This window comes from Oryza glaberrima, chromosome 2 (assembly GCF_000147395.1).
Source record: "Oryza glaberrima chromosome 2, OglaRS2, whole genome shotgun sequence".
Taxonomy (NCBI): domain Eukaryota; kingdom Viridiplantae; phylum Streptophyta; class Magnoliopsida; order Poales; family Poaceae; genus Oryza; species Oryza glaberrima.
The window spans coordinates 16,207,994-16,225,352 of record NC_068327.1 but is presented as its reverse complement, the minus strand read 5'-3'; the positions used below and the strand labels follow the sequence as shown (position 1 = coordinate 16,225,352).

General features: G+C 42.1%; 1 pseudogene; it reads right to left on the bottom strand.

Annotated features, from left to right (window-relative positions):
- Nucleotides 1–13,372: 13,372 nt before the first annotated feature.
- LOC127762540 (calcineurin B-like protein 3) overlaps nucleotides 13,373–17,359 on the bottom strand; it is a 34,419-nt pseudogene continuing 30,432 nt past the window's right edge.

The following is a 17,359-nucleotide window of genomic DNA, read 5'->3' as shown; positions in this document are numbered from 1 at the left end:
TCCTCTCCTGGATTATTACATTAGTTGCGCATTCGGTTGTGATTTTTGTTTGATTCGTCATCTTGGTCGCATGTATTTCCTGCCACATCGAGCTTTATCCCGCAGCAAGCTTGATGAACCCAGCGATTTGGTGAACCTTACAGTTAACTGTGTATTTTTCAAATTTATGAGTGCTTTTAGTTGTCCCCCGTTCTGTTCTTAGGAGCTCACATATATTTGTTGACATCACGTCAATAAACAGAGGTTAGCTGTAACTAAATTCATTCCATGCCTTTTTTTGTCAGTTCATTTCATTTGTTTATGACATGATACTGCTTGAAATAGGTTCTGATTGGGGTAGGTGCTGATAGAATGCTTGGAAAATAAATGATTGTGGATAAGTTAATTCATCCGTAAGTTTCAAAGCTGGATCACTTACTGACATGATAACTATTATAGAACGTCACTACTACTATCAGTACAATGCAACTAAAAATAGATGATAAGATATATTGAATATTTCCTGAAAAAGTGCTTACATACCATACACCACTCTAACCAAGCAGGATTACCCTGAAGTACATGGTAATGCTGTAGAAACTTTCTACATTGACTTGATGTGCCCCTCCTGCTCTTGCTACAAAATTATGCATCCGAAGTTTGTGTTTTAGGTTTTGCTTAATAATTGGTTTTGATCAGAAATGTTGCATTAGCAATTTCATGTTACTACCATATGCGTATCTTTTTTCTTTGTTTGTTGAATGCCATTTCATTTCTATGGGAAGGTCTGACGCATGACCGCGCACGCGCAGCGAACGGCCAGACCACATGTACACCAGATTTATACAAGTATTTATCAAACTTTATGGAAAAAAGTCTCTAATTGGAAACTATTTTTTAGTTAGATTTTGGGCTTTCAATTCACATAAGTCCATCTACATAATTTTAGAACTTACCATTCACAAATATATTTTAAACGCAAACTTTATACATATAAACTATACACTTATAAACTTTATACTGATGTAAAAAAACATTCTATATATAAACATTTGAATCTGAATCTGTGTCCCAGTCAGAACGGAACCGGATCCGTTCTGATAGACGTAGTGGCTTCCACGTCCGCAAAATCTAAATCGAGAGCGCTCTCGATTTAGTCATAACAAGCGACGCTAGCCATTGTCCAGATACGATCAGCCATTGTCCAGATATGTGTCTTGAAGAATCGTTCTTTACCATAGTACTAATTGATCAAGTAGAAAAAATATTCCTGCCATCTATACTTCAAATATAATTTTCTCTTAAACTACTCATCTGATCTACGATCCGATTACACCGTTGTGTTCGTAACAATTAAATCTTTACAACAAGATCTCACATGATTATATTTTGATAAAAAATCACAAATTACTTTTATAATATATCTAAACTACTTTTATATTTCACTAAGTTACTTCTTAAACATATAAAAGTAAATTCAATAAATTTTTAAAGTAATTAACATATATTATAGAAGTTACTTTCTTTTTGTTATAAATTACTTCTATAGTATATGCAAATTACTTTTAGGTTTTATTGAATTACTTTTATATGTCTAAGAAGTAACTTAGTGAAATCTAAAAGTAATTTAGATATATTATAAAAGTAATTTATATTTTTTCATCAAAATATAATCATGTGAGATATTGTTATAAAGATTTAACTGTTACGAACACAACGGTGTAATCGGATCGTATATCGGATGAGCAGTTTTAGAGAAAATTGTATTTGAAGTATAGGTGGATAGTGTCTATCATATATGGAGTGGTAGCTGCACTAGCTGTGTAGTCATGTCCTTCTACGTCAGAGGGACGTCTGACCACGCTGATTCGTTCAATCGGCATCGGACGGGAGCGATCGAACACAGGGACGAACAAGCTAAGCTATCGCGGCCCACGCAAGAAAAATCGGCCCACGAAGAGGCTTGACTGCCGTCCGCCCGTCTCCACTCTCGACACAGCCGGAGCTCCGTTGGAAGGGGAAGAGAAGGCAAGCGCTGCCAGTCAAGCTCCGGTGTCAGGAGGTCGCAGGAGTCCCGGGTTGAAGTGGCCTTGGCTTTGTCCGGATCTTCCCTGCGCTCCCCGGCAGAGCTCACGCGCACGGCCGCATGTGTCGTGACCGAGAAAATTGACATTGTGCCATCCTCAAAAAGTGGGTTTCGCCCAAATGCCATGTTGGGAGTGGACTTCGTTAAAATGCCACTTTCAACACATGGTTACACGCTAAAATACTATCTCGGACCAAATTACCCTCCTCTCATCTTCTTCCTCCCTCCATCACCATCAGCTCTCGCCGGCGGCCACCATCTGCCTTCGCGCGAGCTCTCCTCCATGGAGAACCACAGGCCACAGGCCCCTGCGGGGACCCCTCCCATGGCTCCCCTCCCTGTGCCCCCTCCCATCCGCCCCCATCCCAGCCCCGCCCTCCGCGAGCCCCGCACCCGTCCCGGACACCGCTGCCGTCGCCTGCACCTCCGATGACCACCGCGCCGTGCCTTCGCCATGGCCATGCCCACCAACGACTCCGCCGTGTGGGTGCGCCTCCGCCGCCTGGAAGAACGGGAGCGGCTGGGACGGCGGGTTGGCACGAAAGACGGAGACCGCCGACGTCGGCGTCGGTGGCGCGGATGGCGTGGAGCGTGACCACGGGGTCGTCGGTTGGGGACGGTCGAGGCGGACGAGGCGGGGGTTGTCGGGGAGGAAGGGGAGCGGAGGTGGAGGCGGATGAGGTGGGCGTGGCAGAGGCGAGCCGGCGAGGCATCCCTTGTCAGAGGTGGAAGAAGGTAGTAACAGGGGTATTTTTGTCCGTTCGGGCATTATAGCGTGTAGTCTTCGATTGAAAGTGGCATTTTAACAAAGCCCACTCCCAGCGTGGCATTTGGGCGAAACCCACTTTTGAGAATGGCACAATGTCAATTTTCTCGTGGTGGTGACCAAGGCGAAGGTTCTGAAAGCTTGTGTTCTCGACGCTGCTGGCGGAGGCCTCGTTGTGGCGCTGGAGATGCAGGTGTGCTCCATGGCAAAGCTCACGAAGGCGCTCCCTCCGTGGCACTCCCGCCGCCGGCGCCGTCGGCGGCGGCAATGTTGTCATCTCCAGTTCCAAGCAAGGAAAGGACTCGTATATGTATCTGTGCATCTCTTTTTTAGGGTATTACTGTGTTAATGAGCAAATCGACGGTGAAAGCATCCATAACCAGTTGACAATGCTAGTGTTCCTTTTTAATTAGTTTGGTCATGAATGATTTTTGTTTAACGGCAAGCTCGTGGCTTCTGCAGCAAAAGCAAGAACGAGAGTATTCACACGCTTCTTTTAGACGTATGTTTCCGAATGGAATCGGCCGGGCTGATTTTTGCCGGCGGTAGGCGCCGCTCTAGCATGTCCGTCCTCGCCGGCGGGCACTCCGGATGTGTCAGAGTGGAGACAGCAGTCGAGCCTCTTCGTGGGCCGATTTTTCTTGCGTGGGCTGCGACAGCTAGCTTGTTCGTCCCTGTGTTCGATCGCTCCTGTCCGATGCCGATCGAACAAAGCAACGTGGTCGGACGTCCCTCTGACGTAGGGCAACAGGGGTGTTCGCTTTGGGCAATCGTTCGCTCATCAGCCATCTTGGTGTTTCTTGCTCTTGTGAATCTTTCCTCTTACTTATTTTTCTATAAGTAATAAATAATTACTTATTTTTTTAAGAAATAAATAATTTATTTGGTCTCTTATTTATTGTTGCACAGAGAAGCAATGTTTTTTTTTGAAGTTCCATAAAAATGGTCAAGATATTTCCCCAAGGAGCAACAATGAGCATGTCTTCCAAATTTTATAATAGAAAGTTTTCTTTTTCAAAATTGGAAAGAGGAGTTTTTCTTAAGTATAGAAAGTATAGGTGTGGTTCCTAGTAGAAACTTTTGTTTTTGTTGTATCAGAAGAAAGTTTGTACGTAACGTTTGTGTAAAGTTTCTAATCATAAAGTTTTTTAATCATGTAGAAAGTTTTGGAGTAATTACTTAGATAGTGATGTTATTTCAACATAAAGTTCCTGTGGAAATTTCAGAGTAGTAAGTTTCTTATTCCCATAGAAAGTTTTGAGTACGAAAGTTCTATAATTCACATATAAATTTATATTAGTTAGATAGTGATGTTATTTCAACGTTTTCATGTAGAAAGTTTCAGGGTAATAAGTTTATGATTTTCGTAGAAAGTTTTGAGTAGAATGTTTTCTAATTCATGTATAAATTTGCATTTATTAAGATAGTGAAGTTATTTAATATAAAGTTTTCATTCTTCATGCAAAAGTTATTTCAATCTCTAGTGGAAAGTTTTTTTTTGAAAAAAGTTTTTCAATATGGAATGTTTCCAAGTTTTATATCTTCCAAATGAAAAGACCATTGTTTTCTTTTACTAGAAAAAAATACCCGTGCGTTGCAACGGGTGAAGTCTATTTTAATCTTATTATTGTTATATGGTTTAGTTAAGATGAAATTCACTGTGTGAGTTTGCTTGGATATATATGTTTTTTAGAAAATCATGAGCTGTAGTTATGAGTCCGATTCTCAAGTTAGCATGTGAGTTTTTTTAAACAGATTTCTTATAAGATTCTTTCTGTATTACCAAAAGTGAACTATCTTAAAAATCGACTCAAATATAGATACGTATTTGCAAAAGCAAACGAACTTAAAAACCAACTCTTACACGGATGACGTACCAAAATACCGGCAAAAACATCTTCAATCCCTTCTTTCTATAAAGTTAGGGCCAAAAGCTCAAATCTCGTGCTTCCACGCCATCATCAAATTGTGAACCGTTGGATGAATGCATTAGATCGGTTCTCAGACATTGGATGGAATGCAGCATAGAGGCCAACCTATTAGTCATCGGGTGAGTCTCTTCGCCTCCTCGGTGCCAAATGTAGCCCACATGAACACATTGGTCCATCTCCACACACATCTACATGTATCCAGCTCGTCAATCCGTATAAAAGAGCTTTATGGCTGAACGCCCCTTCAGTTGACATGTGCTACCTAAATTATCTATAAATTTTGGATAGGGCTGCTAAAAAGAATTTCTCCAAGAAAGCTATTTGTTTCTTCTGTTTTTTCTTGAGATTGTACCTCCTATCTAACAAATTGATGTTAACCAAGTCTCGCAGTAACGAGTGGGGCATCCTCTAGTTTTTATAGTAGTAGAGATACAAAGGTTGGAGTAGTTGTTCTTGGTCGCCATGCTGATGCTGTCGAGAAGCCACATAATTTCACGCACAACGCTGCTTGCCTGCTACTACTTGATGCATGATTGGCATCGCTAGATCGATCATCGGTGCTACGTACGCCGGTGTTGGTCGCACGAAGTCGTTAACCCTTCGTGATTGTAGGAGATCTCTTGATCATGATTGTGATCGCGTTCGCGTAGGCTAAACGGGCACAATTTACCACATTATATAGAGTATGGATTCTGTGTATGAGCGTGATTCCAACTCTTGTCGGGCGCGCTCAGGCCTATCGATCAGTAGCGAAAGATGCAGGACGAACCAAAAATCTCATTGGAAGCAGATTTCATTTCCTAAAATAGATATATAAAGATTAAAACCAACTCAAAAACGGATGACGTACCAAAATTCTGACAAAAACATCTTCAATTTTTATAATAGTAGAGATAGAGAAGTGAAAATCCATATGTTTTTGTCCTACTATCGGGCTCTCTACTCACTACTGGAGACGGGAAGCTCCCGTGTGCTAACTAATGTTACCGTGCGTACATGATCACACTCGGTAACGTCCCAAATGATACCAAGTGTTCGTTCTGACACACGGTAACATACGATCATATCGTGCGCTGCAGTGGCACACACGGTAACACATAAATATACCGTGTTTCATTTGGCGCACCCGGTAACGTACTGTTCACTAGAGACCTCCCGTTAACTCCGTTTTCACGTGCCTAGCTGCGCGCCTAGCTGGCTGTGGGGCCAACTGTGCAGAGGAATCTTCCCGTGTTTTTTTTTTCTTGGACGCACGGGAACTTCTACAGCCTTACAAAGGGAAATGGTCTATATTTCTGTCCACATCCATTTTGCAGGATAATTGAAATTTAAAAAATGTTAGAAAATCTTGAAAATTGTAGAGAAAATAAAGCAAACTGAAAACGGAGGGAAAATTCATGGCTTCGTCGATAATAATTTTATTAACTAACTGATTTACTCGTGTCATGCTACATAATCTTAAAAAGTTAACTTTTACATTCATTTCAAAGCATAAAAATATCTAACTATCCAATGATTTTTTTCATCAATGCCTCCATGCCAACCGCCCCGACGCCTGCCTCCACCTTTGTGTCCACCGCCATGGCGCCTGGCCCGCCTTTGCCTGGCTCGTTGCCGCGCCAGAGAAAGTGAGAGAGAGATGAGGAAGGGAGAGAAGAGGATGGAGATTATGACGCCCATGCGCCTGGCTCGTTGCTGCGCCAGAGAAAGAGAGAGAGAGAGAGGAGGAAGGGAGAGAAGAGGATGGAGATTATGACGCCCACCCGCGGCGCTTGGCCCCGCCTCCGCCACCGCCGCCGCATCACCCCTTTTCCCACGTCGTCACCGTGCCAGAGAAAGAGAGATAGGAGAAAGGGAGAGGAGGGGAGAGATTATGATGACGTGGTCACCCTGACGTGTGGGGCCCACATGTGTCCTACGCTGACTCAGCTATCACGTAGGATAAAACCGAGGCTAAAACCGCCTAAGGACCTAAAGTGGCCCGGTTTTGTAAGATGAGGGATGATATATATCTGGTTTTGTGGTTGGGGGATGATTTTGTAATCCAATAACAAGATGAGGGACCTTCGATGCACTTTTTCCCATCAACAAACTATTTATACGTGTGTGGGCCGAAGTACGCGCCGATATCGATTGTGTTGCAAGTTCATGTCTGTATAATGTTCCTAGCTAAGCTATCACGTGACGATGATTGTAAATAACTCGTACTAATATGTCCTATACTACTTTCATCAATCCCACAATTTCGTGTTTTTAAGTTACATAAAAAAATCAGCTTGCAACATTAGTCCTAAACTTAGTTACAAAATCCTCGCTCATCACCAAGAGTCCCCTTATTTCATTCCCAATCTTTTTTTTTTGGAATTTTGGTGAAAAAAATGGCTCCAACAGATCTCCTACCCGGATGCTAATTTTTTGGAAGCCCCTTGCCCGCATCCTGTGCTCTCTTTATTTTAGGTGCATATGCCGTCCCCATTCTCTTATTTGCGCGAGATTTTTCTCACGGGAGCGCCACACTCTGCGGGGGAGCACCAGCAGCGTGCACGACATGAAGGAAAACAGGAAAATTTGGAAAATTTGTTGTTAGTTTAACATAAATGCCCACTTTTAGTTTTAGGAATAAAATTTAGGTTTTCTTTTAGAGAGATCAATTTTTTGACTACCTATTTCCAAGTTTAGGAAACTTCAAAACAAAATTTTTTCAGAGAGATCATACGTAATTTCTTGTGATTCTTGAATCTTGCTCTCCCACAACAAACTTGAGAATGAATTGCACGTACTAGTCCATCATCCTTTTCAGGTTGGTTTCTGTACTGGAATGGCAAGGTTAAATGGTTAATGGCACCTTTTCTCTTTTGGGACCAAGTGTAAAAGTAGTGATAATCCATCATGGATTTAGTGTTCGTTCTTTCATGTTGGGAACTAGGGATGAAAATGGATCGAATACGGTCGGAAACTAGCTCTATCATATTCGTTTTCATATTTTTTCTCGGAATCGAAATCGGAATCGGAAACCCGGATACGAAAACGGAATCGAATATTATCGAATACAGATACGGAGCGAATACGAATCGAAACGAATACGATAACGAATAATTATCAAAATATCGAGACCCCTCAAAATAAGCTTCTTAAAACGAGGAAGAGATGTAGCCATTAGTTTTCAAAAACAAAACATCAGTATTTTCAAATTGTATCTCTATTTATAAGGGCAAGGGGGAGATAGAAAATGTTATGTTTACTTTCCATACAAATTTATGTTATCATGAAACAAATAAATTAATGTGTATCACTGAAATTTTCGTAGGCACATTGAAATTTTTGAAAATTCGTTGAATATTTTAAATTTTGGGTTGAACATTTCAATTGAAAGTTTTTAAACATTTGAGTGGTTATTTTTCAGAATTGAATTTTTTCATTTGTTTGTATGTGGACCATTTAAGGGCCCGCATGAAAAAAAATCAATTTTTCCATATGGGTGACTTAGGAAGCCGTATGCAAAAATAAAATTTGGAAATTTGAAACTAATTTATCTCTCTCATATGAACTCCAAATTGGATGATTCTTTTTCCTAAATGTTTCTAAAATCATGCTCTATCGTGTTATTGTGTTCTGCTATTATTTTGGCCATTTTTTCTTGTGACTTTGTTTTATCAATTAAAAATTTGAATTTCAAAACTTCAAATAATATTTTGAAGCTGTAATTAATTTCAGCTGAAAAAGTCATGAACATGAAAGTTGCAGAGCTCATCAAGACATACAACTTTTATTTTGGTCATTTCTTCATCTGATAAATTGATAATAATATTGTTCACAAAGTTTACATATGAGATAGATGCAAATTTTGTGAACAATGTTACTATCACTTTGTCGGATGAAGAAATGACCAAAATAAAAGTTATAGATCTTGATGAGTTATACAACTTTGTTGTTGATGACTTTTTCAGTTGAAATCATTTAGTATTTCAAAATATTGTTAGAAGTTGTAATATTTTGAAATTCAAATTCAAATGGTTCAAACAAAGTCATATAGAAAAATGACCAAAACAAAAGTTGTAGATGTTGATGTGTTATACAACTTTGTTGTTGACAATTTTTTTATTTGAAATCATTTACTACCCAAAAAATTATTTGAATTTCTTATATTTTTAAGTTTAAATTTTATATAGTTTAATCAAACTCGGATGGAGAAATGACCAAAATAAAAATGATAGATCTCAATAAGTTATATGTCACGCCCAGAAATTCCCGAATAGAATTCCAAGCAGAATGTGCATTAAAATCCCCGTCCAGGACCGGCCGGGGTACACAAACGACAAAGTTGACATACAGATCCACGTCTTACAAACATTATAAAAAGTCTTACATAAATGCAGCGGAAAATTAAAAGATAACTGGAGCTAAGCCTTGACTTGGACCGCAGCGGGAACACAACTCCACAGGCTTCCTCGACGGCACGGACGAAGCCTACTCCTCGGAAAAACCACCATCTGACGCATACTCAAACTCTGGGGTTTGGGAAAAATAGAGCAAGACTGAGTACTACCCACTGTACTCAGCAAGTCATACCGGAATAGGGGTATGATGCAGGGAATTATCAAGGGATAGCTATATTGGTTCATTTGCATAAGGTGAGCATTTATAAAAAGAAGTTGAAAGCAGTAAACAGTTGTAATAATTAATCAATATTAATCATCCACTGTCCAACACTATACCACGTTGCAACAGGCCCAACCATCCACCTATACTATTCAATTCCATTAGACTAGTCTAGGGTGAGTCTAATCACGGTGAATCTGGTTGACCGCCTATAACCGCGGGCATGGCTATTCGAATAGTTTTACTCTGATCAGATGTGTACAACTGTACCCACAAGACACAGCCCCACAACACGTTTCCGTGCGCCGACATGCCACCACGACATACCGGATAGAGGCCGTGACAGGACCCTTCGCATAACCCCCTCTAACCAAGCACACCACACCTCAGGTTTCACCCCCACTCCTCGCAAGGCAGCGGGCAGTCCCCTCTCGTGCCTAGGTGAATCCGGAAGCCGCATAGGCCGTCGGAGGGCCCATCCAAACCCCATCACGCCCACCCTTGCCTGGATGCGTCAGCTAGAGGAAAGCTACACTACAAGCCCAGCCGTTGCCCACGCTGGCTTGTGGTAAGTACGAGGAATTCTTCCAGGGTTTCCCGCGAACCGGTCCTTAATTGCCATGGGTGCGACTAGCAAAACCATGCACCCACAGCCCACCATGTAACACATTTTAATGAAGCGACACCAGGACGGTGGCTCTAATCCAATGTCAACACTAGAACCTGAAGTCTAGACATTAATATAATTTTCCCCATTGTGTGCTAGTTGAACTAAGCATGGCTAAGCAATCCCTAGTCCAATATCTAGTCATGTCATATCCTAAGCTAATAAAGGAACATGGTACAAAATAGCATGGCTATAACAGTAGGTAAACATCCCATGGTAATATTATAAAACAATGCAGTATTTGAAGGAAAACAATGGAGCATTTGCAATATAGGATCAACATGTTCAAGTGACAAGCATGACTTGCCTTGCTCTGCAGCTGGAGGAACTTCGGCGACTATTTCAAGGTACACCGGAGCGTCGGGAGGGCCGGAATCTAAGCGACAAACAAAGCAAACAGTACAAACAAGCTATAAGGCTACTGAAACAAAGAACAAAACCATTTTTAATAGATTCTACACATTTTTCTTGATTTATTGAGACTTGAATGGGCTTAAACGGATCTCGGATGAATTAGATATGAATTTTGGAAGATTCACTGTATTTTTACTATAAACAGAAAAATCCTTAATTGATTTATTGCGCAATAAATAAATCCTGGGGAGAGAGAGGGCGGCGCTGACATGCGGGCCCCACATGGAAGTGGCACGGGTGGCGGTCCGCGGTGGACTGGGTCCACGGACCGGAAAAAGGGGCGGTGCACCACGTGGTGCGGACGTGGCGCCGACGCGGCGGCCATGCGGCAGCCACGCGGGCGGCCGAACGGACGGCTCGCACGCAGATGCGGCTCGCGGCCGGCTCGCGCGGACACGGCTCAAGCCGGCCCAGCGGCCATGGCGCGCGGCGGCGCGGCTCGCACGCAGCGGCGATGCGAGGCGGCGATCGGCGGCGATCGGCCGGCGGCGGAGGGCGGCGACAGTGGCGGCTAAGCGGCTAGGCAGCGGCATGGCGGCAGCTAGCGGCGCGGGAGAGAGAGAGAGGGAAGGGAGGGGGACCTCACCGACGACGATTGACGACGGCAAGCGACGGAGGGCGATGGCGACGGCGGGACGAGCTCCGGAACCACCTAGCGAACAAGATGAGAGGGGTTAGAGGGAGAGAGGAAAATGGGAGAGGGCGAGGATGCCGGCCGAAGGCGGCGGCCATGGCGGTGCTCACCGGCGAACGGCGTGGAGTGGGTTCCGGCGGCGGAATCCAACGGAGGAGGGGTGGACAGGGTGGCCCGCACGACGGTGATCGCGGCGGCGTCGTCGGTGCGGCTCGGCGCGGTGACTAGAGGCGGCTAGCGGCGACCGGAGCGGTGGCGGTGGCGGCGAAGAGGAGGGCGACGGCGCTAGGGCGTTAAAGGGCACGAGAGGGCTCGGTGAGATGGGGAAAAGGAGAGAGGGGGTGGCGGTGGTGCTTAAATAGAGGAGGGGGAGCTCGGACGTGGCTGGTAGAGGCGGGAATCGCCAGCCGACGTGGGGGAGTGGGGGAGGAGAGAGAGGCGGGATTCGAATTTCGAATCCCGGCCATCTCGGGCGCGGGCGCGGGCGAGAGGGAAGGGGAGTGGGTGCGGGGGACGTGGCGCATGCGCGGGCGTGGCCGACGTGGCCCGGAGGAGGCGGGAATGTGGGCGCGGCGGCGGTTGCGGGCGGCGGCGCCGGCTGGAGGAAGGGGACGGGCCCGACAGGTGGGCCCCACCTGTCGGCGACCCCGGGGGAGAGGAGGAGGGAGGCGGCTGGCTTGGCTGGGCCTCGGCCTGTCGGCCGGCCCAGCGGGAAGAAAGGGGGGGGGGAAAGAGGGAATGGGCTGGCGGCCCAATTGAAGGAAAAAGAGAAAAGAAAAAGGAAAAAGAAGCAAAATGGATTTTCCTAGGATTAAATATTGCTTGTGCTGAATTTTAATTGGTTAAAATTATTTCTAGAGCTCTGAAAATTCCACTAAAAATCTTGTTAGTGTATTTCGACATGTAGAACACAAGAAAAGTTCCACATGCCAAATCCGATTATTATTTGCATTAATTTATTAGGGTTTTCTCTTGCTTTATACCGGTATTTTCTTAGACCATTTAGAACTTCAATTTAGGCTTAGGAAAGAACTTCAGGGTGTGACATTATACAACTTTGTTTTTAATAACTTTTTCATATGAGTTGATTTAGTGCCTTTAAATTCGTTTTAAAGAGCCACGTATAAAATAAAAATTGATTTTTACATTGAAAAAAAATCCACCATTTTTTTCACCCCCAACCTTATCCTCTTGACTCTTTCTCTCCTCTCTCTCTCACACACACTTTCTACTCTCTCTCTCTCTCACTTCCTCTCATTCACAGGCACAGGGCGGCGGCGGCCGGCCAAGAGCAGCGCGGGGTAGGGCAGGCGGCGACCGGCCGAGAGCGGCGCGCGGGCTCGCGAGGCGGGGCAGGCGGCGACGGGCGGCGGCGGGAGCGCGGTGGGCGGCGGCGGCAGCAGGCAGGCTCGCGCGGCGACGGGCGGCGGTAGCGGGCAGCTGGCGTGGCCGGCTAGCCGGTTAGGGTTTCTGGTTTTTTTTGTTTTTTTTGCTGAAAAATATCTTCGGATATCCGATGAAAAATCCCGGATAGTTTCCGACCGTTTTCCGATTCTGTCGGATATCACCCTTACTTTATTCGTTTTCGTATCCGAGAAAAAAAAATCTGAATTCGTTTCTGAATTCGAGAAATTCCGGATAGTTCCGACCGAATTTTTCCGAATCCGAAAATTGGTCCGGACGGCCAGAAACTATCTGAACACCAGTTTCATCCCTATTGGGAACCAATACCTCGCGTACGTAAAACGGAACGACTCATTAACGCAGGATTAATTAAGTATTAGCTTTTTTTCAAAAATAAATAAATATTATTTTTTAAAGCAACTTTTGTATACAAAACATTTACAAAAATACACCGTTTAGCAGTTTGAAAAGTGTGCGCATGGAAAAGGAGAGAGATGAGCTGAGAAAGTTGGGGAAATATCTCAGCCTATTGGTATTTCGATTTTGACATGCACGACGGTGAAATGGGGATAGATAGATAGATAGAGTTGAGAGTGCCTGTATAAAAAAAGACAGTGTTCCAATAATTCTTTAATCGCGCGATGTGATTATTATAAAACTGTCATCTCACAAAGTGGCTGATCAACTGATGATCGGATGGATGTTTATATGTGGGTAAAAGGTAGATTACGCTCTATTGCTATATTAATTACTTGTGCTAGGGAGGAGGGATGAACAGCCAAGAGATGATCTCTGTTGTTGTACACTTGTGCTAAAGTGGCTAAGAAGAGTAATACGCTGACAATACGATCCCTTCAGAACATTACTTGCTTGACCAGCTGGACTCTCAGGATTAGTCCTTCACTTGAGAGTGGAAGAAGAACTCGGGAAATGTAATGGTGATATCTCTACTCAAACAAATCATGCAACATCTTTGCAATTAGCATGAAGTAAAAGCTAACGCCACCAAAATACACAACGAAAAGAGTCTATCAAATTATCACTCACTCGAGCAAAGTTTTGAAAAGAATAGAGTGTACTTGAAAGGACAACAAAAGAAAGGGTCAACGTAGGAGAGTCTTACTACCGGAGGTAGGTCAGAGTCATATTCTTCAGCAAACACGGATGGGCATTGACAAGTGCTTGCCACTCCTCAAAATCAATTTTCCTGTCTTTCTTCGTATCTACCTCCTCAAATGTTTTCAGACGACAGTGGAAAAAATTGCAGTTAACATTTCATATGAGAGATTTCAGTAAACATCATGTCTCCAAACTGCATTAGTTCTAACATTACAAAGGAACTAAACTCAGAATTAAGGACAAATAGCCATGGAATCCGCACCTTGTCAATGATGGTTTCTATAACCTGGTCTGTAAGGTTTAGATCTTATTCTGCCAGCGTGGCAACCATCATTTGCTTCAGCTAAGATTACACACAAGTAAAATGTGAGTCAGTGACAAAACCAGTTCAATTCACTCTCAAACTTCCGATTGTTCGAGCTGATGGTTGAAAAATTCAAAACATTGAAGTAGCCAAGTACTAACAGAGCTCTACCTCTTATATGAACTAGTATGTTGTGTGATAACTTAGTCAAGAAAAGTACCGCTTCTCTTTCAATAAAACCTTGATTCTTGATATCATACATCTGGAAAGAAACTGCAAAAATGGTATAATTATTTAAGCTCAACTCATTGACAAACTATAGCATCTATAGAACTGAAGAATTAGTTAAAAATAATTTTCAAGTAATAAAATGACATGCTTAAAATGTGGACAACAATACAAATTGGAGTGTCTTTGTGTATACTCAAATAGGATATATGAACCTCTTGACTACAAGAAACTAAGAATGACATCGTAAAATCAAGTTACTATTTTCTCATGCTGTAAAAGTTTTTTTTTCGAATTCAGTAGTATCATCTTCGTGTTACCAAGTCAACAATTGTTAGTACTGGAAATCTGAATAGTAAAATTCAACAGTGTCAATCAGTTGAGAATGGACACAATAGTCTTTGCTTAAGGTTGTTAATTTCCTTCTGAAGTCATTACACATGGACTATGAGATGGAATTGAGCAATGAGTCTGGAATCGTTGGAAAGAGGACTCCAAGAGCTTTCCACCAAGTACTCATGGACCCAAAATGGAGCTCGTATGCACATGTGGCATCCGTTTGAAGTCAGCACTGTAGTAGGTGGCCGAATTGGATTCCAACACTTGGGCAACTTGATCTTGATGTGAGCAACGGTTGTATCAATGATAGCCATGGTCACATCACTTGCTGCTTCTATTTTTCGGTCATGTCAGGTTGGTATTTAAGGCCACACATTAACTATCTATGAACACCCAAGAGATGATCCCTGTTGTTGTACACTTGTGCTAAAGTATTATTATTACAAAAGAGGAAAAGCTAAGAAGAGTAACACGCCGACCATACGATCCCTTCAGAACATTGCTTGCTTGACCAGCTGGACTCTTAGGATTTGAAAGTGGAAGGCGAACTTGGGAAATGTCATGGTGATATCTCTGCTCAAGCAAATCATGCGACATCTTTGCAATTAGCATGAAGTAAAAGCTAACGCCACCAAAATACACTACCAAAAGAGTCGATCAAATTATCACTCACTCGAGCAAAGTTGTCAAAAGAAGATAGTGTACTTGAAAGGAGAACAAAAGAAAGGGTCCAACGTAGGAGAGTCTTACTACCTGAGGTAGGTCAGAGTCATGTTCTTCGGTAAACATGGATGGGCGTTGACAAGTGCTTGCCACTCCTCAAAATCAATTTTCCTTTCTTTGTTCGTATTTGCCTCCTCAAATGTCTTAAGATGATAGTGAAAAAAAGATTTGCAGTTAACATTTAATTTGAGAGAATTCAGTAAGTGTCATGTCTCAAAATTGCATCAGTTCAAACATTGCAAAGGAACTAAAATAATTTAAGGACAAATAGCCATGGAATCCACACCTTGTCAATGATGGTTTCTATGACCAGGTCTGTAAGGTTCAGATCTGATTCAGCCAGTATGGCAACCATCATTTGCTTCAGCTAAGATTACACACATGTAAATTGTGTGATTATTGACAACACTAGTTCAATTCACTCTCAAACTTCCGATCGTTTGAGCTGATGGTTGAAAAATTCAAAACATTGAAGTAGCCAACTACTAACAGAGCTCTAGCTCTTCTATGAACTAGTAAGTTGTGTGTTAACTTGGTCAAGAAAGTACCTCATGTGTCTTTCAATAAAACCTTGATTCTTGATGTTGTACAACATGAAAGAAATTGCAAAATGGTATAATTATTAAAGCTCGACTCATTGACAAACTATAGCATCTATAGAACTGGATAATTACTGGAAAAAATCAAGTAATAAAATGACATGCTTAAAATGTGGACAATATTACAAATTGGAGTGTCCATGTATATACTCAAATAGGATACATGAACCTCTTGACTACAAGAAACTAAGAATGACATCATAAAATCAAGATACTATTTTCTCATGATGTTAATTTTTTTTTTCAAATTCAGCAGTTTCATCTTCGTGTTACCATGTCAACAATTGTTAGCACTGGAAGTCTGAGTAGTCAAATTCAGTAGTGCCAATCAGTTGAGAATGGACATAATAGTCTTTGCTTAAGGTTGTTCATTTCCTTTTGAAGTCATTAGACATAAACTATGTAACTGGCATCAACTTACAATTAATCTTGTCATGAATGGGAGCGTCAGGATGGAAGATGGATAAAGCTACTGCAAGCTCTTCAAATCCGAGAGCTTGTTCATGCTTCATGTCAAATAAATTGAATACCTACAAAGCAAAATGGCAAAAATACCATAGTGAGAAAAGCAGCCAGTCCACTCCTTTGTCCATACACACATATTGACAACTTCATCTTTGTTTGTTTTAACAGATTGAAGGGAAAGATCCCTCGTTTCCCGTGTGCACACTTTCCAAACTGCTAAACGGTGCATTTTTTTTTCAAAAATATTCTGTCCTAAAGTTGTTTTAAAAAGTCATATTAATCAATTTTTCATATTTACAATAATTAATTTTTAATTAATCATACGTTAATGGTTCACCTCATTTTACGTATCTTGTCAACATTTGTCGATCATCTCCTCTCAAACACTAGTATTGAATCATATGTGTCCTAAGTCCGAACTCTAAATAAATCCTATTTGAGTCATGAGATATCTGCATTTTAGGACATTTTAGATTATGACATGTGGCATACTGAAGAGCTGGTTTATTTACATGAAGACCAAAGTGCAAAAATCCTCTGGTTCATTCTAGGCGAATTAAGGGAGAATGAAAAAGCTCATCAAAGCATGCAAGTGTATACATACCAGATCAACAAATAGGGTGCCTCCCTTTTCGGGACCAAATACTCTGAAATTGAAAGACAATGATGCAAAATATGTACCGATATGACAAAGAAAATGCAAGGCACGTGTTTGGTGTTTCTTCAAAACTAACAGAGTGATCAGGCAAAGATCGATGAAGAAAACATTAGGCAATCTTCAATTTTGGACAATGTAATTAATTTGGTAAGATATCAAAGACTAATTATTCATTGGTAACATTAAGAAATAATCATTGAACGACGGAGGCTTCATAATCGACCGGGATTAGTGAGCCATCGCATGCAGTGAGTAAACATAGATATGATTTATTCATGCATGTATAATTTCTGATTGATGTGTACCATCATCAAGGGCGAACAAATGCATGCATGCATGTACGCATGCTTCAAGGTATGTGTAAACCAAACAATAATTCTACTAATTAATCAACATGCATTTGTAACCTAGTTAAACACCATGTACACGCGTGCGTACCTTGTT